At 42.5% G+C, this 27,417-nt stretch overlaps 1 protein-coding gene across 1 annotated transcript in view; it reads left to right on the forward strand.

The window, feature by feature from the left end:
* LOC133349523 (neuronal cell adhesion molecule-like) overlaps positions 1 to 27,417 on the forward strand; it is a 146,443-nt gene that overhangs the window by 4,135 nt on the left and 114,891 nt on the right.

The raw sequence follows: 27,417 nt of genomic DNA on the forward strand, positions 1-27,417 counted from the left end.
GATTACCAATTTACTTGAGAGTTTGGAAGCAATGTAATGTAATCCTTTGGTATTTTTTTAAAGTAACAAATGGAAATAAAATCACTTGTAGCCATTTGTCAATCCACTGCTGGTTTAAGGCATAATGCTGTCTTACATGGGAGGTTATTTGACCATACTTCACCACCCTTGTCAGTGAGGGTTGGTGATGGTGAGCGGGGGGAATTGTCTCCTCGCTGATAGATAGCCACAATCTATCCACTGCTGGATAGATCAGAGCGGTGTGCGAACCACTGCACCAATGCTTTACATCATTTTTATTTCAATAAGTTATCATTCTAAATTCTAATTCGATTATAATTTATTTAAATATATTACAAAAATATGTAATCATACGTGTTTAGTTTAAAGAGTCACGTAGAAGGGGAATAATAAAATAATAAAATAATAAAAATAAAACATAATAAAATAAAATTCTCACGACGTTTCGGCCACAACGCAAGCAGCCGTCTTCAGGTGAAGAACAGGGCTGTCGGAAAGACAGCGTCCGAATGAACACCAAATATAGGGCGGCTGATTGCGTTGTGGCCGAAACGTCGTGAGAATTATTTTATTATGTTTTATTTTTATTATTTTATTATTTCCCATCTATGTGACTTTACCGAAAGAACCAAGAAGATGAATCCCTGCGGTCACGAAAGCTTTAAATCGAAATTTAGTTTAAAGAGCTTCAAAAACAACAGTGCTGTATCATGGCTGTAGGCAGCACAGCGCAATCCGTGTGAATTGGGTCCTGTCGTCTTCACGTTCACTCAAGCTGCTGGCACCATTGCTTTTGGAAACATTTTTCAGTTGTTGTGGTTTTTAAAGAAAATAACGAGAACAAAATTAGTCAAGTCATAATTTACACGTAGACCATGAAACTGATCACATGCTGTAAACAAAGTAAGTATGTAATTCTAGATTTTAAGTTTTCGTGACTGCAAGGATCCATACTCTTTGGTTATTTCAGTAAAGTCACGTAGGTAAATAAAATAAAATTAAAATAAAATAAAAAATATATTTTTAATTTTCACGTAGGTAAAGAATTGTATTATTATATTTATATTTTTTATTTATAATTTATTTTATTTACCTACGTGACTTTACCGAAAGAACCAAAGAGTAAGTATGCAATATTGTATCGGTGCCCACTTTGGTCAATTAAAGTGGCACATTACTTGTACTGCCGCTCTCACTGCACATGGTGACGCTTTGTCTCGGTGTGGGGAGGGAGAGCAATTCGCATACTTCCAGTAGCCGTGCGACAAGTTGTGCTTGGCGTGAAGCTGTTATAAAAAAAGGATCCCATTACCCAGCCGAAATTGGTTCAAATCGAGTTGAAGGAAAGCCCTGCGGCAGGGAGAGTTCGCTGATCTTAAAATATACCTGTGGAACACAGCGCAGTGCATTGCAGCTATTGAAATCGTGTTCTGTGACTCCATAGGTCAAAACGACGAGGCTCTACAATCCCTCCCCCTGTGCCTCTCCCCACGCCGCTGTTTAAATTTGGCATTCCACAAATTCAGCAAGTGCACAAGGATGATTGGATGAGTCAACCCACGAACCGGGATTTGAACTGGCGAATTTTTATCTATATTGAAAAGACCTTTGCGTGATAGGAAAGTGGGAGCAAACAGCAGCTGTGATAGTTAATGTGGGGGTTGGTGAGTTTCCGTGCATAAGGAGAGAAGTCAGACAAGGCTCTGTGTGTTACCACCTCATTTGTTTTCTTTAGATAGAAGAGTTGCATGGGGTAGTTGTTGGTGGTCAAAACGGCCTGAGATAGGCAGATAATATAACGTGTTGAAACATGCTTGATAAAAGATAATGTTATAAAGGCACAAAAAACCAAATACATGTGGTGAAGTCAATAGAAAATGTTGGTATAAGTGCAAGTCAGTGACACCAAAATTCGGCAGGTGGAGCTTTTAAACTATCCAGGTAGCATACTAACAGTAGATGGAAGATGCATCACAGACATCAGCAGAAGACGAACACTGGCAAAAGATATATTTCAGAAAATGAGATATGTATTGAAAAATAAGAAATGTTTAATGACAAAGAGAATTAAAATACTGCAGCATCACATATGTTGGTCTGTTCCCCTATGTGGATGTGAAGTCTGCATCTCGACGTGAGTCTATGGATCTTTATGAGCCTATGGAGATCTATGAGTCTATGTGTCTCTATGAAAGCTGGACAATTACAAATACCCTACGGAGCAAGCCAGAAGCAAGATAACAAAAAATTAGGCTGTCAAAAATGTATGGACAGACAACGTGAGTACAAATAGGTGTATTATGGATTGCAGGTACAAAACGAACATTAACAAGAATAATTAGAGAAAGGCATGGTACATTTCTTGGACAAGAGACTGGATATAGCAGTTAAACGGACATTTAGAGGTACAAGACGCTGTGAAAGACAGCAAAAGTGAGCATGTAATTTTGGAGGCAACTGGGCGTATGTCACGCAGAGTTTTAGATTAGTATCATCGATGGAACTAAATAGAAGGCAATGATCGCTGATGTCTTTGAGAAAGGGTATGGCACGTCGAGAGAGAGAGAGAGACATCCGGTTGTGAGTTGAGAGCTCTGTCGTAGCGTCCCCCCCCAGTCTTACGACACTTTGACTTTTTGTTTGACGTCTGATACAGTTGAACCATGAAGCAAGTGCAAAGTGGTTCGGGTGTGAGCATGGTAACTCGTAGGCATAGCAAACTGACCATTGTTCTATGAAAGAGCACAAGCCAATCTGTAGGCTCGCAGATGAATGTTTACACTGCGTGGATAAAATACACATCGGTTCATTGTGCTGTAACTGATAGAACACTGGCAGTAGCTATACACTTGCCAGTGTTTGTGGGTGACATTGGACTACTGAATTTCGATTTAAATCTTTCGTGACTGCAGGGATTCATCTTCTTGGTTCTTTCGGTAAAGTCACGTAGAAGGGAAATAATAAAAATAAAACATAATAAAATAAAATTCTCACGATGTTTCGGCCACAACGCAAGCAGCCGCCCTCAGGTGAACAACAGGGCTGTCGGAAAGACAGCTTCTGAATGAACTCCACCAAGCTTGGAAGCGTATATTTGGTGTTCATTCGGACGCTGTCTTTCCGACAGTCCTGTTCTTCACCTGAGGATGGCTGCTTGCGTTGTGGCCGAAACGTCGTGAGAATTTTATTTAATTATGTTTTATTTTTATTATTTTATTATTTCCCTTCTACGTGACTTTACTGAAAGAACCAAGAAGATTGGACTACTGGTTTCTCTGCCTTTTTGCCATGATCACCCAGGTTTCCCATTAGCCTGTTGTATAAACTATTGACGGAATGGAGACTCATCTTGCTAGTTATATTACACTTAGAGTCCCTTCACCTTCCCAGCCACGAATACTTGAACAAGCCACCAGAAGAGTGCTTACAATTACACCGAATATCCTGGGAAAACAGCAGCCGGTGTCCATGCAGCTGGCACCGACCCATGATCCAGATGGACGGAATCGTGGGTAAAAAACCAATTATCATATTTTTACTGGCAAATGAGGTTCCAATGGTGGACGTCACATTGTCTTACGAAAGGAGAAGTTCCTCCACAATTCTAGTCCAGGTCCCTTTTAAGCACAACTATCCAGATCATTCCTAATCATGATTTTATAGAAGGAAGTGATAGTGACAATATCTGCATGACCTCTTCACTTGGCTTTATTAGTTCATGATATTTAACTGCTGTGCAATGATTTATCATGCGCCACCTCTAATTACTGTATTACCACTCGTAATTGTCTTATCTACCGAGTAATGCTGCTAAATGCACCGCGTTGGTTACAATGTGTCTATGTACCTTTTTCCTCGTAAGCCAACATGGACCTAATTTATTTTACGCCACTGAAAAAAAATTATCAACATATTTGTCAATTACACTGCTTTAAAAAAATATATACAATTAGCGATGTGTCGTGCAATGTTGTTGCACTGTTTTTTGATGAAGTACCATTAAGGCAGTAGTAGTATTGATACATGCGTTGAGATTGTTTTGTAAATTGTGCTTGTGCACCACTGCCAATGCGTGAGTACCAAATATAGATTTTTAAACACAAAATAATTTTACTTTTCTTTTTCTTTTCGTATCATGTCACAAGATGCCACCAAGATGTGGAACTATTGCAGAGCAGTGGTACCTTGTATGTTAGATGAATGGCTTATAGAAGGAGATGTTATAGCACTGCTTCAAAAATCCTTTCAAATGACATTTTATCCACACACGAGAGGGGACACTTTCCTACATTCATTGCTGGAGAGTGGCAGTCAAACAAATATCTTAACATTAATTTAAAAAAAATCACCAGCGCAGTAATGAGCCAAATTAAATCAAAATCGAACGTGCAAACGTTCAACCACTTTTCCAGGAAATCACATTTGGCAATTAACTTTCAAAATTGAAATGCCATAAAAAACTGAGATGAAGGGGTGGTTTGGTGGTGGCAGGCCACTGAGCTGAGATGCAGTTTTTTAATCTTCCAGGATTGAAATTGATTCACAAGTGTAGTGAATGTATGATCTGAACCCAATTACCAATGACTGAGTATCCAAAATACAGTGAATCTGGTTTATGTAAACATTCATTGCAGTCAAGTGGTATTCTGCTCTGAGCACTTGACACACAATTGAAAGATTGTCAGTTAAATTAATGGTCAGGCTTAAATTATCATTCAGTGTCTCGCGTCTCTGTTGACAGCGAGGACAAATCGTTTGTATTTCTAGAGCCAGCCTCCACAGGTAACTAAACCTTCTCATAGTAATTATGAGGATTTGTTCAATACCAAACATTTGTACGTTACACGCGGTAGGCGTGGCGTGGTTGTGTGCTAAGCCAGATGCAAAAACAAAGTTGTCATAAAATAAACAAGTTTCAGATAAGCATCCGAAAACACCTTTCTTGCTGAGCAGTTTTTCGAATGCGTGGCGTATGCTGCAGTATGGTCTAGCGATTAGGTGGAATGCAGGCTTGCGGCCTGACTTGTTGTTGGGAAAGACGTTCAACAAATCGGCCCAATTCTTATTGCATATCCTTTTTTGTTGTTGTTCTCATCTGCTAAAGAGAACCCCATCACATCTCAGCTTCCTGTATTGAGCCGTCGTATTTTTTTTTCTCTCTTGTTTTGACAAGCTGTCACAATACCTGCCAGCGCTGTGTACCTGCTGCAAAGTTGCGGGGGGTTTGAAGTTTTTCTTTTTTTTACTTCCAGCAAGTTTTTGTTACCGCATTAGCCACGTGTAAAATTACACGCAGGTGGTCAGAAAACTGCTTACGTCGCTTTACATTTTTAGCAAGCTATCCGCTGCTTTGAAGCTAAAAAGGCAGCAAAATTATCTACTGAAGAGACCACGGGCAGCATGTATGCTATAGCTCAGTGCACTTCTTAACTATTTCATTTCTGTTGACTATTGTTGCATAACACTAATAGCTTTTCCAGGCTATGGTCATCTTATGCACAAATATTGTAAAGTCTATTGGAGGTTCGTTTGCCTTTGGTAGTTGTACTGCACTAAATGTACCACAATCGACTTCTACTCAAGTTGCTCTGCATATCTCCTCTGATAATGATGAGCAATTGTATTTCTAGGAGAAACAGTTTAAATTATAGCTACGATATTATAACTCTCATAGTTACAAAGAAAAGTAAATGAATGTACTTTAATTCACCGTGTGAGTGTTGATTAGACTTCATTCCACGTTTAAAAAAAGGACAAAGTTTTAAGTAGTTTTACTCTTTTTCGATTTAAAGCTTTTGTGACTGCAGGGATTCATATTCTTGGTTCTTTCGGTAAAGTCACGTAGAAGGGAAATAATAAAATAATAAAAATATTAAACAATTAAATTCTCACGACGTTGCAATTGTAATACAAGCAATCATCATCAGGCGCTTGTGTTGCAATCGAAACGTCGTGATAATTTTATTGTTTAATTTTTATTATTTTATTATTTCCCTTCTACGTCACTTTACCGAAAGAACCAAGAATATAGTTTTACTCTGTAAGCACAATTCCATTATTTAGCACATTTTTTTTGTAACCTCAAATTAATGATATGTTGTTCTTATTTACATTTGTGCTATGATCCAGTGGTGGATATTCCTCATTTTCACGTGAGGGGCCAGTTTGTCCATATGTCCACTGTGAGTTACACAAAGTGGCACCTATTTTATCCGCCCCGAGATGCAAGGGGTTGAGTTGACCTCTGATCACAAATTGATCTCTCAACCTCCCAAACGAGAGTCAGTTGCCCTTCCACATTACCACCAGGCTGGGTACATTATGTACATGTTCACACGTCAATCACTGAATTCCTGGGGTCATCATAATTCATTTTACAGCAGCACAGCATGCTTTGATAAATCCCACCAACGTAAACACGTTAGCTATGAGAGTTGGAACATCCTTACATTCTGGTTGAGACAGATGCCGATCACACTTGACTTTCCAGCTATCTGTTAAATGAAAAACGATATAAATTCATGTTTAATGTCCATATTTGGCAGTGGTTCACTTCAATACATTTCAAGATGCTGTTGTCACACCAGCACTGTTACGTTGCATGGTCCAGCAGCTTGGGTTGAGACCGCTCGGCATTTGTACGCTGTTATCATTGGCTCCTTACATCATAGGAGCCAATTTTTTATTATCTTTAAGCCGTATTTTTAGCCTATAATGGCCAAACGGCTTATTTCATTCAACAGATAGCCCAAGGGGTATTTTGTGAAGAAGTAAAGGACAACCTGGGACATATAATCTTATCGGGAGAAATTCCTTGTGCATTTCCCATGAACCCATTGATTATAACGTTTCCGACGAAAGTGAGAAAGAGACAAATTATTAAGATAACTACGATTAAAACTGGCAGCTATTTTAATGGTTCACATGATGTCAGTAGTTAAAACAGCAACTCTTTAATTCAGACAAAAGAATGACTTATTTTATTCGAGTGCATAAAATAAGTTATTTATGTGTTTATATAAACAAAATACAACCTTTGCCAATCTAATACTGGGTCTCGGGTCACTGGATCCGTAGTGCAATCCAGTAATCCTTGCACTAATGCTCCACAAAATTATTAAAGTATTAAGTCATTCATGGTCAAGGTTAGTTTCGTATAAAAATCAGCAAATCGAGGCACATTCGTTACATCGTGACTGTGGCGATTTTATCTGTAAACTTTAATCGTGTACAATTAGGCATACAGAAACAAGACCCTTACTGCTTCTCAAGGCTCATTTTCAGAATGGCCTATGTCCTGATATCGCTTATGTCACGGCAGTGGACTCTGGAACATTCACGGTTTAGTTCATTACGCGGAGCTCCTGCACACCCTCGTCTTAGGAATTTGACAGCTGAAAAAAAACCCGCTACTTACAGACTCCGGCACGCCATCCCTGCTAAAACTGTTATCCTAATCAGAAGCCCACTAAACGTGCATTGGATTCAGTGGCACCAGACACGTAACTTTTCCCACTGAATCTTATCCGTGCCGTCATGACACCGTGAAGCAGGAGTTTATAGGCTGCGACTTTGGCTCCCGCGGTTGTATAAACATTTTTTTTTATCAGAGTTGAGTGAGTGTTTGTGTGCTGTGACTTGGGAATGGAAGGAGAGGGAGGAGGGGTCACTCTGTAATGGGGGTCATGCTGTACCTAACCGTCTGTCGCTCATCCGGCCCTTTCGTCAGCACTATTTGTATTGACATGGCATCGCCGGAACAGCTTTTGAAAGTTATCTCATGTGCGGATTAAGCGCGCATTTTGCTGCCTAAGGTTGCTTGTTAATCTGAATGTGCCTGCATGATCAGGAGGGCCTTTTGTGTCCGTGACTATGCGCATGTGGGTATGTTTGTTTTATCGTTTTGTCCACGTTTTATTGTGGTAACAAGAGATTTGTTGTTAAATGCATGCCCACTTGGTCCGGCATGGATATCAATCTCCAAGGTCAAAATTTAAAACAATCTCAAATTTGTCTCAGCGCCGTTCTGAAAGCCTTTCGCTGACCAACATGATTCTCCTGATAAACACCCATGTGGCTGCTGTGGTGGGGATGAACGCATGATAAATAAGTGAGTGCCGCATTCTGCAAAGTTAACACTGGTTGTTCAACGGACAGAGTGGCCTCCAGTATTGAATTGTGGTGTTTTTACCACAGGCGAGGGAGATGAGCACATCCCCATGCTTGTTTGACCCTGAAGACACTAACAATTGTTTGGATCATAAGTAATCTATCTTTACACTTTTATTTCTAGGTAAGGATCTTGATATGTATCCAAAGTGGCAAGAGAGAGAGGTGGTGCATTAGTTATTAGCACACACAATGGGGCTTTCTCAGACAATGACAAAGCCAGAGAGAAACTCGAGGAATGGTCGTCAGCACAAAATACACTTCTTATGTACAACCTTAAACAGCCGGGGACACATTTCACTCAACCTGATGGAAAAACGACGATAACCCCGACTTATGCTTCATCCTAAAGGACAAGAACAGATATCAGATCATATCTGGAGGCATACGCCAACACGGTGCGTTTCCACGTTCACCCTCCGGCTCCGGCCCTTCGGGAACCTCACAGTGAGCCGCAAGGCCAGCTCCCTTCCAGCTCCAACCGCTTGAGTTGACGATCAAAATGCTGCTGCTGCTGCAGCCATGGCAGAGGCCAAGGTGGAGTCCGATTCGGAGCAGCTGCCCCGCTGGGTCAGCCTCTGGGGAAGTGAGCTACTTGTCCAAATAGGCACATCTGTTCTCCCCCACCAGGCACGTGGTGAGTCTCAATCCAGTCTGCCAAATACATTGATGGTTTGAAACAAAACCATTACCCCGCCGATTCCCCAGGATTCTGCGCAGGGACTTCATAATGAAGGCATTCAGCCAGGCCCTCAGTGCCTTCTTTAGGGTCCATATCTCCACTTCGTAGAGCAGGACACGTTAAGCCAGAGCACTGAACGCCCACACCTTAATCCTCCTGCTCTGGTAGCAGGAGCACCGGACACTATGGTCAAGTGCCTCCATTGCCTTGTGGGCCAGATCCAGGCATCTTTCAATGTACAGATAAGAGCCCACATCACTCTAGCTGACACTCCTGATGTAAGTGAACTTCCAGACAACTTCAACCTCTTTGCCACGTACACAAACAAATTGAATGACGACATCCAAAAAATGATCCAGGAGTTCTACAATTTCAAAAGCGTGGCCTCCAATTCAAACACCTCTAAAGGGCCTCCTTTACCATATCCAGCAACTCCGCGAAAATCACCATAAATCTGGACTGTCCAAATGATGTACCATGACACCCCCGATCTGATCACCCACCCAGTGTGGGCCAAAGCCAGAGGTGCCTCCACCCCACTTCGTAGCACTCTGCGATTCTGAGTACAGGGCATAGAAGAGACCAAGAATGCCCTCGGGTATTCCAAATAATCACAAGACAACCCACAGGGCCTGCCGAGTCGAAGGCCTTATTCAGGTTGATGATGATGACCGCAAGGAGCACCTGCCCACCCAAGACCCGAAGAGCTAGGATCCGATCTGTGCATCGACATCTGCTGTGTGAATCCTGCCCATTCTGGCCTCTGGTGCGTGAGAAGGTTGTCGGTGAACTATTGCCAGGAGCGTGTAGGCGAGTACCTTTCCAGGCACCGAGAGCAGCGGTCACTCCACGGTAAATGTTGCAGTCAACCCAAGAAGTCCCCATCTCCAGTCGGGGGGTGGGGGGGGGACAGTCGGCCAATAATCGAAACGCACTTTTCTAAATGTGCCATAAGAAACCAACACGATGTTGGCATTTGATAAGTTAATGCAAGCCCATTCCATCCCATTCCTTCCCAATCCCTGTTGAACCCAAAATGGTTCCATTTTTCTTTCACATCAAATGCCTTATGAAAGAGCACACTGTGCGTGCTGCACGTGCTGTAAAGAACGCATTGTCGTCAACTTCAATTGTTGAGTATAATTCTTGAGTTGGCATGTACGGCGTAACAACAGCCTAAGCAACGGGTGGGACACAAGTGCCTCCGTTGTTGTTCTGCACAATGCACAGTACTTGGCATATTTTAACAGAACAAAGATGAGCACTCCTCAGCAGCGCTAGCATGAGTGGGAACTGACCCAGGCGACGGGGGTGCGCATGGGGTAATGGGCATTGCTTGTTTTGCTTGGCGTGCGAGCGAGCAAGTGTCTGTTTTTCTGGCAAGGTGACGGCATGTGCTGTGGGCGGGCTTGACATCGGTGTCTAAGATTGAAGTCCAGGGACAGGCAAATAGTTAAAATTGGGGCCAGTTCAGTTAGTGCACATTTGTAATAGAGTTTATTTTGAGCCATGAGATATGTTTGGGACATATTTTCAATTTCTCATGATTGTATAACTACTTTCGCACCGTACAAAGCCAGCCGTGCTAATTCGAGGTGCGGGAGAAGGACAACAAACGAAACACAAAAAGCAGTTCTTAAGAAGTTAGTTTAAGTGAAGATTTAAAAGTGCATAGCTCCAGTGGATTCCTAACATTGGAAGGAAGAGTGTTCCAGACGGCCACAGAAGCGCATCTACGCAAAAACAACTGTATAATGTTGGTTTTGTTTTGCTTTCTATTCGCTTAATTTGCTCTACTTTATTTGATTTATTTAGCTTTTGTAATGTTGGTGACCTAGCTCACTCTCGCAAATGAGACTATCTTGGTCACTGGAGTTCCCACCTGGTTAAACAAAATGTTACTTTAAACTTGAATCTTGAGCCTGGTTGTACCAGAATAACCAGAGTAAAATGTTTAACAATGAAATGGAATAACGTAAAAAAAAATTATAACCTTAAATATTGAAATAATTAAATGGCCACACCGTATATAACCTGTCATTAAAAGGGATAATGGGTGATGGTCAATAATTAGTAGTGGAGTGGCAACCAAGCAATGAAATGGTGACAGAAGAGACACCCACCAAAGGAAATGGAGTAATCAAATGAGTTCATTTCAAATGAGTTCATGTGTAAGTTCTAGAGGGATTGTTGCATCATCGTATTGTGAGAGGTGGCATTGACCTGGAGAGGTCTTCTTCCAGCTGTGGATCGATCATGGTTGCTGATGATAAAAAAACATTTAAATGTTTATCCAGGAAAGCTTCACTGAGTTCAAAGACATTCAAGAGGGTCCATCATTCAGATATTTTGTGATATTTTATTTTTACGTCTGGGAGGAGAGCAGGTTATCCAGATAAAATGAACTCTTGAGAAGTGATAATATTTAAAAAGTTGGCATAGATTGGTGACAAACTCATTTTCTATGCTTCCTTATCCTGGCCAATTAATAATAATTATTTTTTTTATTTTATATAGCATCATTCATGCTAATAACATCCCATAACGCTGTACATTAATTATATACAAGGACCAAATCCCATATATAGCCACTACCAAGCAAATGAAAACCCTACTAGTACCAAGGGAAATCAAAAATGAATAAATAAATTAAGAAATTGCACCAGTCTCACAGTATTTTTTATTTTATTTCTTATTTAATTCCTTTTATTTTTTTCATTTTTATTCACTTTATTATTATTATTTTCTATCTACGTGACTTTACCGAAAGAACCAAAGAATATAGTCTCACAGTACATGATCGTCCACCAGCCCTGTGATCAACGCCCTGCGTTACAGGCTTGTGCCACTAAGTCCAGCTATCGATTGCATGCCCAGGGCTGTCCCAGAGGGTAGGGGGGGGGCAAAAGGGGCAAATTGCCCTGGGCCTCACACAAGGGGTGGGGGGGGGGGGCCCATGTGACATTATGCCACAGGCTTCCAGAAAACTGGGCATCCATGTGCGTGGCATTAGACTATTCAGGAATACAAATATGTGCGTGAGAGTGAATGGAACGCGCACCGACTTCTACCATTACAAAAACAACTTTTATGCATCGTAGCTTTGCATTTAAATATATTTTGTTGGTTCTTGATTTACATAGCAGCCAACCTTTTGTATCATGAGAAGACTTTCTTTCTCGTTAAACAGTACATTAGCAAATACAATACATGCATACGAATGAACGATTGATTACCAACAGTGTTTATTTTGACTTTCTGGAGTGCCTGCTGAGATAAAATGTCAAATCGACGTGAGACCTAAGAATTGTTTTTATTAATGTAACAAAATAAAATATTCAACTTCTTTAGAAAGTTTGGTCATGCTCATGCACGAACACACATGCACACCCACACATGAGCGCACATACGACATGGTAGGATAAATCTGAATGACTGTTGCTTTGAGGGTGACAGAGACGGGTTTATCTTTCCGTGAATTTAATGGGATGATACGCGTATGGAAATGTAGTGACATGCACAGCAAATAGGATGTATTCCTTTTGGTATTTTGACCAAGAAATGTCTGACTGTGCATTCTGATCTCATTCGATAGAGGCACACAGTAATCATAATGTTTCTAAACATCTATTTGTAACTGGGAAAAGTATGTGCGGGTGCTTATAATCTAGGCTATGCTTCATCTCACAATCTGAAGGTGTAAATCCTGGCCATACCTGTGAGCTTCATGAAATGAGTACAGTACCAGTTTTTGTCTCTCCTCTGAAATGACCAGCTCTTGTGATGGAAACGTGCAATTTCTGCCACAGGCTTCGCTGTAATTGACTTCGTGGGTGGTCACGAACATCATTTATAAGTCTAAATGAATGCTTTTTCGTTTTTGTGCAAGCGTCTCAAATGACTGCATATGCATGTGTGGAACCATGCTCATTACTCATTGGCTGCATTCAAGTCAGATTGTGAAACTGTCAAAGTGAGAGGATTTGTGCTGTATGATACTACACATTAGGGTTGACCATGTGCTGGTGATTGCTTGTAATGTGTCTGTTGCTTCCCCATGCGAAGTGAATTACACTAAATCTTGTTTTATCGATCCAAGTCGGCAACATTCCCCAGTGGGGATAACCTCATTAATCAATTCTTGTGAGCGTCCCACTCGCAGATCAATAAACTTTCCCTTGGACACATCCGAGCCTTAAATTTTCTGCCATAAGGATTTCCCAAAAGTATCATCCTGGTTCGTTATTGCTGAACTGCCGGCAGAAATTATCCAATGCCTTCTCATAATTAAATTTCACATTACAGTTCATGGGATGAGGTAATTTTCTGTTATTTTAATTTTCACGCAGATTTCCACGTTGAATTTTCTCTCGGCGGGGGGAGGGTCAGTTCGGCCCACCATCCCTTTATGTCTCCATGGCACTCGGTTGCTTCAATTATTAATTTCCCTATGCTTAAAAAAACGTGAAATACTGATGCTGTCAAGTCGTGCAATTTAGTCGTGCCCCATTCGTTAGCTTGTCTTAATGTAGCCTGGCATCTCTGGCTGAATTGCAATGCATGAAAAGTGGTTCAAGGTCAAACTGACTAAGGGATGTTTTGTAAATTGGAGATAGAAGTAAAATAAGACAATTGTATTCAAGGCAACTGTGAGGTAATGTCTTGTCTGACCACACAGACTGCTCCAAGCTTGATTATGAATTGAGATGTGTGTCTTGAGATTTAAATGCATGATGTGTACTCAAGTGCTGACGTTCACACTCGATGATTGAAGCTGGTTGAGGCTGAATCATTCTAGGGCAGGCCAAAGATAGTGACACATACTATGCATTACTGGTATTGGGCATAATCAGTAAATTAACCCGGACTGCCAGAATTGCAGTTACAAGTGTAATGATTCATCAATTGATTGATTAACATCAATTTCTTTGCTTATTACAATCATGAACAATTCATAGCCATCAGTCCACAGCTGTATAAATCCATCGCTTGCATATGTCCAGGTGTTATGGATGAGTTGTCTATACATCTATTATAATACAAACGTACACCCCTTTGTCAATCCGTGACTGGATAGAGGCTTCCCATCACCAAGTTGACCATCGGGTTTGTTTGACCAAACTTCAACTCCCTGGTCAGTGCTGGTCACTCGCCACTGATTACCGCCACGGAGGGTAATCAAACTAAAGTCACCAGGTTCATAGATCAGTGCCCTAACTGCTGCGTCTCTGCTCAACGCTACACTTATGGGACATAGCGTAAAATCTCGGGTGATTGAATTGATTACTTTTGATTCATCAAATCATAACGCACTTCACTTATCAAGGAAGCCTCACTGAGTATCAAGAATGATGTTTCAGCAGTGCACGAACCATGGTGCCGCTGTTCTCCCCCCACTCCCCCCACCACCCCCTTCCCACCCACCTCCCATGACATACACATCTCACTGTAAGAATCTGCCGTTATATAACCTGCAATCAGGCGAAATGGATATCGTAAAATAAAATCCAAATGTGATCAGTTGAGCTAAGTGACAAAGAAAGGCTCCATTACAGGCCATAATTCGATCAGGTGAGGTGTTTGAGTGAACCAACTTCAACATTGAAGGACTCTCAAGATCTCAATGTGACCTCCTGGCCAGAAATCTAAGAGAAATCAACATGGACGTCGTCACCTTAAAGGAGACGCATGCTGAGGACAGCACGCGGATGGCAAGTTAGAGAACAATGTTCTTATTGCTGCCATCTACCACCCTAAACACGACCACCTCGCCACCTTTAGGCAAGGCCTAAATGAGAACTCGACTCTCAAGTCCACAACAAGTGATGGCACATCGACAATAACCGTCACAGTTGGTCATGTGACAGTCATCAATGTACACAAGCCCCCGACTAAGAATCGGCCATCACCACCTCTGCCAGCAGTCACTCGCCCGGCTATAGACGTGGGGTGACTTCAATCTCCCCACCACACAATTGGACCACTCAGACAATGACGAAGCCAGAGAGAAACTCGGGGAATGGTCGTTGGCACAAAACACATTCCTTATGTACGACTCAGACGGGCACATTTCACTCTGCGCTATGGATGAACAAAGATAACCCAAACGTGCACTTCATCTCAATGAACTAGAATAGACAGCGACTAATTTCGCGAGCAATTATAGGCAATTTCCCAAACAGCCAACACAGACCAAAGAGTCATGCACATTCGATTCTTCATACCAGTCATTAACCTCAACACCATGGCCGCATTGGAACTTTCTGAAGGCCAACTGGACCAGCTACCAAAATAACTGAAGCGCAGTTGAAGAACGTGGATGATAAATTCATTAAAATGCTGACATCTTCCAAAAAAAAAACATCCTGAGAGGGCATTGGAAAAGTAATCTGCCATTTTGGCAACCCGAAGCAGAGCATGCTAGAGTCCCTAAAGAAAACATTGGGTAGACATCATTGCAGACTTTGACTTTGCTCACTCCAGCTTGGGCAGCTCCTCCGGAACCGGGGTTGCCTCACAACCAACACAGCCCAGGCCGCCAAAAATCACCACAGTCAATGACGTGGCTGCCCACATGCTGTCCTGCTCAAAGGCATCAATCGACGAGTTCACCGAACAAGCTGTCTGGAAATAACTCGCCATCAACTAGAGTCAGCTACTGCGAGCAACAGATCTAACAACACCATGCATTATCGCTGACGTTCAAAGTGGCACTCAGGGCCACAAAATCCAGCAAGGCACTGTATCCCGAGTTCCTAAAGAACCTGGGACTATATGGGCAGAAATGGTTTGCAAACTTTTTCACCATCATACACAGGAGAGGCAAAATGCCAAATAAATGGAAGCAATCCAAAGGTATCACCATCCTGAAACCTGGAAAGTCACAAGGGTCGCCCTCCAACTACAGGCCAATATCCTTCTTGTCCTCCACCGCAAAGCTGTAAAATGTACCATTCTTGACAGATTTTAACCCATTAATGACCCCCAACTGCCCCCCGAACGAGCTGGATTTTGAACTGGCCATAGCTGCTGTGAAGCAGATAGTTGCCTTCACCAAGCACATTCATAACAACTGGTTTCTAGTTTCAACAGAAAGCATACCTATGACACTTTTTGGCATCATGGTCTGCTGTTGAAGATTACCAAAATCATAAGATTCCATTCGGCTGTACACCTATTCGACGTGATGGTCAGCAACCATACTTCCTCGCTGTTAAACACAGTCCCAAGATAACTATGAACAACGACCTTCCTCAAGGCTCGGTACCCGGACTGTCACTGTTGAACACATATGCAAGTGGCATGCCATGTGCGTCATCTGGCACGTCCATATCTGCATATGACACGTTCATTGCTGCACAGGGCACAAAGCTCGAGAACATTGCCAATACTCCAACGTCTGAGCTAACTTTATTGGAGGCATATTTCCATCACTGGAGACCTTGACAAAAACCCCACAAGTGTTTTCCACCTGAACAAACATGCTGGAGATGCCACTCTTGGTGTGTCATTCTGTGGTAGTCCAGTGTCCTATGACCCCACTCTAAGATATCTTTGGATTATCACCTGACCTTCAAGCTGCACATAAAACCGATCTGTGAAAAACCAAATCAAGATTTAACCTGCTACAGAAACTTGCAGAAACGATCCTGGGGTGCCTCTGCTGATATGCTGCAAACTGCCGCCCTCTGACGGATCTACACACTGGCAGTGTCATTGTCCTCCAGCCTGGTCCAGCACCTCTTACACAAAACTGATAGATCCACAATAAAATAATGCAAAGTGCATCATAACCAGAACACTGTTTTGGCAAACAGACATGCAAACTGCCAAGGAGTTTACACGTGTTCTTGCCACCTACCTAACGGCAACCACCTACCCATCATCAACCAAGACCTCAACAATGTTCCTTGCTGCCAACCTAAGTACCGATCCCCCTTCTGGGATCGTGCTGCTGTCATCATCCTGGAATCTCACCCATATCTGAAAGAACGCTGACAAACAATGGAACAAGGCGGATGTCTAGAATAAGCACCTCATTAGTGACCCACACATTGCACCTCCTGGCTTTGCCATTCCGCCTTGGAAGACACTGGTGTAACCATTATAACCACATCATAAAATCAACAGCCTGATGCACACATCTTCATAAATGGAAAATGTAAGACTTGGCACAGTGCGATTGTGGCCAAGCAACCCAAACTATGGACCATATTGTAAACCACTGGAGTTTGCACAACTTCAATGGAATAATAACACAACTGCACTAATTATCTCCCGAAGCCCCCTCATGGCGAGCTGACCTCAACATTGACATTTAGCTCCTGAACATATTTCCATAAACAAGAATAGACGAGTGCATGGCAGGATTGTCCAAGTACCTTATGTAATACACTGACATTTAAAGTTCATATCCAGATATCTGCCTGTGATTAAACTGTGTTCTCAAGTGTAGCGAGTTGACGATCTTAGCGCAGTCACCAATGACCGCCCACATTGTGTTACATTTTTATGTGCATTTAATTTGGTTGCATTTCAGCTCTCGCAATTAAACAAATGTCCGTTTGAATGTTACGTGACACACATTACTCTTTAGTAGGGCAGATAGGAAAGTGGCCCCTGTATGTAAATCAAAGCTCGCTTTGCGAGATTTCAGAAATAGTTGTGATATGCACTTTCATGGGCAATTCTCTAACATAGGGTTTCACTGTTATGCAAGTATTCCAAATGAATTATTTTTTCATGACATTTATACAATGTGCATAAAATTCAGTAAGAACACAACATATATCAACATTGTCTATGTAGGAATGGAACACTTCTATGTAAATATTCAAAACGTTACTTTGTGAATTAAAAATGGCTGTGGAATCCTATGGCAAAGCACGCGACAAACAATCAGGAGGGTGCGAGCTCAAATCCCAGTCAGGGCCTAACGAAGCCATCATCACTCTGTAGTTAATAAAAAATAATTGCCACTTTGTATGAAAGTCAATAGTGGCCATCCTGTAATGAGGGTGACATCCACCATGATAATGTGGAGTTTTCAGCACTGGCTTGGGACTGCTAATATAAATTATCACTGCCGTAATGCTCATTTGAGCGGAGAGACAGTTTTACGCTTTGCCTTTGTGATTTAAATACATTTTAGTCGAATTGAGGATTAAGCACTCCTGTGATAGCACAGTGCTGTCAAGTCAATGTGTGTTTCTTATGCTGGATTGTCTTGGCTCTGTGGTTGGTTAAGCTCCAGAGACTGTGCAGCCTCTGGATTAGGTGTCTCTCGTGGGTACAAGTTAACGTGTCTTCGTGCTTAAATGAACACGGGCAGCTGTGAAATGTTCACCTTCCTGAAACGGTGACCCAGTATTGCATACTCAAGTATGCAAAAGGCAGTTAAACTGTGCACCTCATGTGAAATTATAAATTATGTATGGCCTGAATTTTACAAGGTCGGAGTATATAAAGATGAATTGTTACTTTTGCAAGGGAGACAACAGTTTACAATAAATTCGTTTTATTAACCAAGCACAGTTGTTTGTAAATGGTATTGTGCAAAGAATAATGTTTATATCCCATTGGAACCTCCTTTGCCAGTAGCAAAATATGATAATTGGTTTTTTACCCTTTTATCTGGCAACAAAACTGACGCTTTTGGTCCACACCCGAGACAGCTTTTCTTAGAGCCTAGTCTCACATGGTGTTGGACCAGATGACGCATTTTGACGCCTTTTGGCGTCATCTGGTCCAACACCATGTGAGACTAGGCTCTAAGAAAAGCTGTCTCGGGTGTGGACCAATCAATTTCAAGGACAGTGCATACATTATCAGAGTTGTGTTTTTTGTTTGCATTCCGACCGCAGGTATTGTGGTCAATGCAAACATGACTCCTTGTAAAACAAAAAGTGTCAGTTTTGTTGCCAGATAAAAGGGTAAAAAAACAATTATCAATGTTTCTATCTTCAATGAGTGTGCTCATCTCCATTGATGGCACTGAGCTAGTGGTGACACTTCCAGAGGGATGATTAGACATGGCAACCACCAACCAAGATTTGAACTCTCTCTCTCAAAAAAAAGGTGGGTTAAGTGTCCTAACCACAGCACTGCAATTAGGCGACATCAAAAGCCACACCCACTTAGTGACCAGCGTCTGACCACTGCTGGCTAACGTATTTAAACACACGCGGTCCGCAGTAGCCCCCCCGGGGGGCACATGGACACGTGTCAGGGAGCTTCTCGCAGCTGGACCGAAAGGTCTCGGACACTCCGGATGACCTCGCTCTGTTCCCCCGGACGCTTGAAGCCGCCGCGTCCGTCTATTGGAGGCGAGGCGAGCGAGAGAGGCTTCTGAAAGGGCAGCCCCCCCCCCTCCCCCGGAGGGGTGTAAGGCTCGGGTGGGGGCCACTAATAACAGCGGGTGCATGGCAGCAGCTGTGGCATATGGGGGCTTGCATCGAGTGTCCCCCGCCCGGATGTGTGCGCCTGCCTCTGCTGCGGACGTCTGCTGCGCACTTTACAGTAAAAGAATGAGGCTCACGGGGGATGAGCTGGGAAGAAAAAAAACTGCACGGCCAGCCTAATGGGGTCGAGAACTTGTGGTGCAGGCAAATTGGCGACCCTGCGCTCAGTGAATTTTGCGAGCAGAACTACAATCAGTCATGGGACTTTTTGACCTCCGCATTGAATCATTTGTTTGCTCTTTAGAAATATGCCACTGTGGTTTTATTGGGCATGGTGGCACATGCACTGTTTTTAATCCAGTGCTTTAGTGGCAGGTTTTGGGCAACATGAAGAGGTCACTCTGTGTGAGACACCCACCTGCACGAAAACGAGGTGCTATCAATTTGCAGCACAGAACGTAGGCCGTTAATCCATACAGATTTGTGAAGGTGTGAGTCTTATTCCCTCACACTTTTCCACGGGAGTTTATTTTGCCACACACACAAAACCGTATTTGGTGTTTTTTAAGGTCATCCATCCCAAGTAAGTTGTGGTTCAAGTAAGAGACCCGCACATAAGCATGCGAGTTAAAATCCAAGCCATGGGTTGGCTCGGCCCATCATCCCTCCAGAATCGTTTGTTATGAGTACAGTACTACCTTGTGAGTACCCTGCGGTGGGAGAGTTATGATTCACGGCCCCGCCAATGTATCCCCCTCCCCACACCACAGTTGGATACATTTCTCATTTATTCTCTGTCACGTATAAAGTCAAATTTTCTCTGTTAGCCATTATCTCACAGCATATAATTTACACTATGGGGACCTCATTTGCCAGTAAAAATATGATAATTGGTTCTTTACCCTTCTATCTGGCAACAAAACTGACACCTTTTTGCAAGGAGTCATGTTTGCATAGACCGCAATACCTGCAGTCATAATACAAACAAAAGAACATAACTCTGATAATGTGCACTGTCCTTGAAGTTGATTGGTCCACACCCGAGACAGCTTTCCTTCGAGCCTAGTCTCATATGGGTTGGACCAGATGACGCCAAAAGGCGCACAACTCAACTTCAAGGACAGTGCACATTATCAGAGTTATGTTCTTTTGTTTGTATTATGACTGCAGGTATTGCGGTCTATGCAAACATGGCTCCTTGCAAAAATGTGTCAGTTTTGTTGCCAGATAGAAGGGTAAAGAACCAATTATCATATTTTTACTGGCAAATGAGGTCCCCATAGTGTAGATGCTTGCCCCGAGCTCTCATACTCTGATGGTGCATTGTCCTTGAGTTGTGCGCCTTTTGGCGTCATCTGGTCCAACCCATATGAGACTAGGCTCGAAGGAAAGCTGTCTCGGGTGTGGACCAATCAACTTCAAGGACAGTGCACATTATCAGAGTTATGTTCTTTTGTTTGTATTATGACTGCAGGTATTGCGATCTATGCAAACATGACTCCTTGCAAAAAGGTGTCAGTTTTGTTGCCAGATAGAAGGGTAAAGAACCAATTATCATATTTTTACTGGCAAATGAGGTCCCCATAGTGTAGATGCTTGCCCCGAGCTCTCATACTCTGATGGTGCATTGTCCTTGAGTTGTGCGCCTTTTGGCGTCATCTGGTCCAACCCATATGAGACTAGGCTCGAAGGAAAGCTGTCTCGGGTGTGGACCAATCAACTTCAAGGACAGTGCACATTATCAGAGTTATGTTCTTTTGTTTGTATTATGACTGCAGGTATTGCGGTCTATGCAAACATGACTCCTTGCAAAAAGGTGTCAGTTTTGTTGCCAGATAGAAGGGTAAAGAACCAATTATCATATTTTTACTGGCAAATGAGGTCCCCATAGTGTAGATGCTTGCCCCGAGCTCTCATACTCTGATGGTGCATTGTCCTTGAGTTGTGCGCCTTTTGGCGTCATCTGGTCCAACCCATATGAGACTAGGCTCGAAGGAAAGCTGTCTCGGGTGTGGACCAATCAACTTCAAGGACAGTGCACATTATCAGAGTTATGTTCTTTTGTTTGTATTATGACTGCAGGTATTGCGGTCTATGCAAACATGACTCCTTGCAAAAAGGTGTCAGTTTTGTTGCCAGATAGAAGGGTAAAGAACCAATTATCATATTTTTACTGGCAAATGAGGTCCCCATAGTGTAGATGCTTGCCCCGAGCTCTCATACTCTGATGGTGCATTGTCCTTGAGTTGTGCGCCTTTTGGCGTCATCTGGTCCAACCCATATGAGACTAGGCTCGAAGGAAAGCTGTCTCGGGTGTGGACCAATCAACTTCAAGGACAGTGCACATTATCAGAGTTATGTTCTTTTGTTTGTATTATGACTGCAGGTATTGCGGTCTATGCAAACATGACTCCTTGCAAAAAGGTGTCAGTTTTGTTGCCAGATAGAAGGGTAAAGAACCAATTATCAGCATATAATTTGCTAACAGTTTGCATGAAGCCTGTGGTTACTTTCACGGGACACGTACGATTCAGTGCGCGTATTATGAGTTTCAGAAAAAAATGTGCAGTAGCTTGATGGTTCTTTACTAACCTCACGGCCTAGTAGTTCTGTCTGGGAGTTCCAAACTCTCTGTGGGATCCCAACCCTTGTCTCCAAAGTACTGAATAATAAGCGTGTGCTCCTGGTTATTTTTTTTTTATTATGATGTTAATTACATGAAATTCCCATTATACCATGTTTGCCAGCACCGCTGAGGCCTTGGTTTTAATACAGGCAGCTAGCCATGATTAGAGGATTTGACTGCCATAAATTTCCACGTAAGCCACTTCGTTGCGCTATAATTAGTGATAGCCAGGTCGCTTACCTGGTAAAATAAATAAATACAAATATCTTCTTGGTTCTTTCGGTAAAGTCACGTGTTATTCAGACTCTGTCTTTCCGACAGACCTGTTCTTCACCTGAGGACGGCTGCTTGCGTTGTGGCCGAAACGTCGTGAGAATTGTATTTTATTATGTTTTATTTTTTTATTATTTTATTATTTCCCTTCTACGTGACTTTACCAAAAGAATCAAGAAGATGAATCCCTGCAGTCACGAAAGCTTTAAATCGAAAAATACAAATATTTTGTTAAAAATTATTAAACTGGGTTCTCAAGTATAGTCAATTGCACATATATATGCTTTGACTACAGATATCATAGACAGGCAGGCCCAGCCTGAACATGACATTTTCCCTTGTGAACAAAGAATTTAGAAATAAGGAATACAAATGTGAATATAATCCTGTGATAATGGACCACATGTTTGTTATCCGCTCTGTGACTCGCGCACGCAAAGTGTTACCTGACACATCCACGCTTTATGACGCACTATATAAAAAAAAATCACGTTAAAACTACAAAATCGTTTATTACTCACTACATTCTTGGCACTCCTCACAGCTTTGAGCCTCCCTTGGAGGGACGATGAGTCTACTTCTGGCCGGGAGCTGAACTCGCATTTCTTATGCGTGTGGAATTTCTCCGTGTGTGTATATTTGAAGGACAGCTTGTCACATTTAAAGTGAGTTCCCTTTCAAGATTGTATTATACACAACATTTTATTTACTTTAGAGCTATCTGTACTGGGTAGATAAACTGAGATGCCTATATCTTGTTTAAATGGATGGCCAACCAGCATAAAGATACGGGATATTTTTTTTCTCGAGGAAGATATGTGGAATTTGACCAGGGTTAGACGTATTATTGACCGGTATTGAGATTTTTTGTCAAGGTATCATGGTTAGCACCTTTGATCTTTATCGGACTGTGTTTCAAATAGATTTTTTTTATCTTCACAAAATAGATATAAATTAGGATTCTTCATTTTTATAACGTTATTCCATACATGTTGCTTTTAACTTGAGGCTCATAGAATGCATACACTATGCAAAACTAAATTGGACACTGGCCATGAAATTTCACACTATAATCCATACACTCAGTGTCTGGGTAAACAAAACATGTCTACACACACATGCATATATATTCACACAATTAAATAGGGCGTGTCAATACTGTATGTACTCTACGTGCAGAACGTGTATTAAGGTCCTGGTTTTCCCAGAAACGTCCCTTTGTTGCGGTAGCTGTCCTGGGAAATCTGTAAATCTCTGACTCACTGTGATCATTTTGTCCACGTAATTGTTATCATTATCTTGTTCTCAGTAGGTTAAACGTCCCAGTTTTGTGTCATTTGTATAATAATACAGGCCTAAAAACGGCACATTTGCTGGTATTTCTCCCCTCATCTGGCACTCAAATAGTCTTCTTTATCCAATGATATGTGGCAGTGTTTTAACCTCAGAGGTGGCAACCCTCACATGCATATGTGTTTATAAAGTTTAACATATACGGTAAATAGATATTACCCCCCCCCTGCCCCCCCTTTAGACTTGGTGTTCATTCCATTCAGTGAGAGCCAAGTAAAACACTTGTTTTAGGCAGGGTGAATCTAGAGGTCAATGGCAGGTGCATATATTGTTATTGGTTTTATATATCACAGCATACATGATATATGTCATACATATGTACATGCACAACTGTATGCAGACACACACATACAGGGTGGGCCATAAGTCAGGGCACAAAAGGTGATAATATTTATTTTAACAAATCACATAGGGTTATTTCATTTATTTTAACGAATGTTCAAGCCAATTTCAATTAACGTAAATGCACGCATTAATTTTCTATTTTAATTAATCCTGGACTCTTTTTTAATTATTACAGCTGCCTTCTTGAGCATACGTAAAAACGAATTGAACTCGTTCTTCTTTGGTACATTTTCTTTCCATGTTCAAATGTCATCTGAAAAGGAAGAAGACGAATATATATCGATAACGATAATAGATTAACGTTGATTTGAAGAATAAACAACTTGCAATATTTTAATGTCGGTGCGAAAATCTATTAAATAACCCTGTGTGTCCTGACTTGTGGGCCACCCATATACCGGTATCTACCCAGTGACCTGAGTTTGATTCTCAGCTGCGGGTAACATCAGTGACAAGTGAAACGTAAACCGGTTCTGGGGCCTCCCCCTCTTCGCGAACCCGCACTCAACAGGCGTGTTGAAGTATGCTCAAACAACCCCCACGACTGACACAGTGTGAGGAAGCCTTCGTGGATTCACGAAAGGGTTGTAAATGTATTTCACATAACATATATGTTCAACGTATAACACGGACAGCCCATTTACTCTGAATGTAACACGCGGACGTGTGATCCATTGGGGCACCGCACTGTATCGAAGCAAGAGAGAAACTCCGATGGCAAGAAGAGCATTAACATTTCTGATGCCCCAGGCTAAGTTGTTCAAGCCAAAGCGTTCTTTACAAGGCAGAGTGACACAACTACCGGGCGAGAGAACTCCAAGCTGATTTTCACGACGAGTCGTTGATACCTTGTTGACAGTGTGGGAGATGGGGCATGCCAGGGTTTTCAAAAACGATTGTCTCGGAGGCGTTTGCCATCCCTTTTTTTAGCCTGCGTTTTAATTTTTCATCTGATGATTCAAGTCTAACTGCTTTACTGCCCTGTGAATGACGGGTATGGATGATGTCATAAAAACTTTTATCAGCAAACATGGTGGTTCGTGGTGGTGGTGGTAGTGGTGATGGCGCAAGATATAAATTTGAAATTAAAGTCTGAGGTGGCCAGGTGGCTCACGGGATTCATAATGGGCAAGTCATAGTATGCTGAGAGGAACATTGACATGGGTTCAAATCCAGGTTTCAGACACCCTTGATTAAAGCAGTGGTCTGTGAAAAAAACATTGCTATATTTGACTGAGGCTGACCTTGTGTGGAGGCCTAAGGCAGGTTCAGATTTCAACATAGGTGTGTGCATGGTCAAGAGGTGAATTGGAGTTTCCAGCATCATTGTTGAGTAAACTAATCACTGTTATATTTATACAGTAATATCAAAGACAATAAAAACCCCGTGTAGCCTTGATCATACTGTTGGGGCAAATTCTGTTTGCGAGCACCTATAAAGGCATGCACGGCGCACGAGAGGATGGTGCAGCCAGGAACACGCATGGCCAACTTCATCTCCGCAGTGTAATAGAAGAGTACAACACAATTGTCCTTCCCCCCCCCCCGCACCTCCGATTAGCACGGTTGGCTCCGTATGGTGCGAAAGAAGTTCTACATACACAAGGTCGTGGGTGTTAGGGTAACATGTGGGTACTGCCACCTCTTCCAAGGCGTCTTGTCAGCATAAATACAAAGACCAAAATACCCACTAGAGGCGGGCACTTCTGCCAGCGGTGGCATGGGCAAGACATTGCAGCGTCGCACCTTTTGCCCTTTCATTTGTCTGAAAGCAGCAGCAGCAGCGTTTGTCCAATGGAGACAGTGGCTTGCACTATAAATATGGATTATTATTTTTACCCTGGATAAAGATGCCTAATACAAATGAGCACTGCCCAGTGTTCATTTGAACAGGGAGACAATGCTAATTGTATATTCATTACACAAATAATTTACCATGATATGTGCTATTGATGAAAAGGCTTAGGCTCGCCTATTGAAACGCAAGAATCCTAAACCATTAAGAATTTTCCCAGAAGGGATTTTCCTTAATCATATGAGTCGGTCTGTAACTTGAAAGTTAGGGCGGAACGGAGTGCTCGGGGAAGTAACTTAGAGAATGTTAATGGAGTGGCTTCAAGTGACGATTTAGGCACATGTGCAGCCTCTTACATATGTACGCTGTTGGAATGTATTGATGGTTTTTTTTCTCATGTTGTTGTTTTGATGCGGATGTGTGACTACCCCCCCCCGCCCCTGTATATCATAAGCTCGGAATGTGCGGCTCAATCATAATGAAGCATAGCTTTGTTGCGGCGCTGGTTTACTCATAGTTCCCTGTGTGGGCTTGTGAATGTCCGATTCACATTGGAGTCGCCCCGAGTCTCGTTTTGTCTTCATGCGGTCACATTTTACAGCAAGATTTTTTTTTTAAATGTGTAATGTAGTCTACGAGCTTTGGTTGTGAAGGAAAGTGAAACACGCTCCTGGTGATGCTCATCCATATTGGGGGACCGTGCCGGTGCTGGAATTTCACAATGTTGGCATCGGGCAGTTTGCCCACAGCACAGCCAACTTTGACTTCTCATTAAAGTATTAGAGTGGTCATTTGAAGTGAGAATGGAGGGATGGTAGAAATTATAGGAATGAATGATTCGAACCTTCTGTTTGTGTGTCATATGTTGTAACCACAGATATTAAATTGCATATGTAGTGGTGCATATATGACAAAATAGTCGTTTTTGTTGCGATAGTCTCTGGTTTTATTTAAAAATATATATGCATATGCAACACACACATTGTATAATGCCCTGCAGTGTGCAGGGCATTATACAACACACACAGGAAGCGCACACACAGAATTATCTTGAAATTCTGAGCACAAACTAGCGACAGAGACAGGAAGTCAGAATGAAAAAAATCACAGCAACTATACAATTGTGGGCACTGCATGCGCAAAAAATCACCACCCCAACTACCACGGGAGCAAATTAGCTCCAAAACGAATGGAAGTGGCTGATCTATGAGTCTGGCTTTTGATTGCATACATTCACTGCCTCGAATTGATAACACAAAAGCCTCTGATTGTGGCCCCCCGTCACCCCTTTTAGAAGTGATCTCCACTCGGCAACGACCGCGTTGCCTTAATTCGGATGTCTTTCAATTTGCGGCAAAGGTGTTTGGTAAATAGTGGTCTCTCTTATTTTTCCTCCGCGGAATACCACCATTGCCACGAGCACCACCGCTGACCCTCATCATCGCCCCTCGCGGGTCACAGGAGGGCCCTCTCCTAGAGGTTGTGATGATCGGAGACGGGTGGTGTTCGGTGTTTCGAGCCGGCGGCCCTGATTGATGGTGTGGGTGGCTCTCGGGTCAGACGGGCACGCGCACGAGCGAGCGTGCGAGCGAGATATGGGCTGAACGTTATTAATTTTGCGTCGCTGATGACGTATGCGCGGGTGCTGCTATTGTCCCCACTGTCTGCTGCCCCTAATATGATGTTTCCTCACTCTCTCTTCCCCCTACCCCACTCCACCCCCTGTCTCTCTCTCTCTCTCACTCTCCTCCCA

This window comes from Lethenteron reissneri, chromosome 30 (genome assembly GCF_015708825.2).
Source record: "Lethenteron reissneri isolate LAM-NWPU_2019-01 chromosome 30, ASM1570882v1, whole genome shotgun sequence".
NCBI lineage: Eukaryota > Metazoa > Chordata > Hyperoartia > Petromyzontiformes > Petromyzontidae > Lethenteron > Lethenteron reissneri.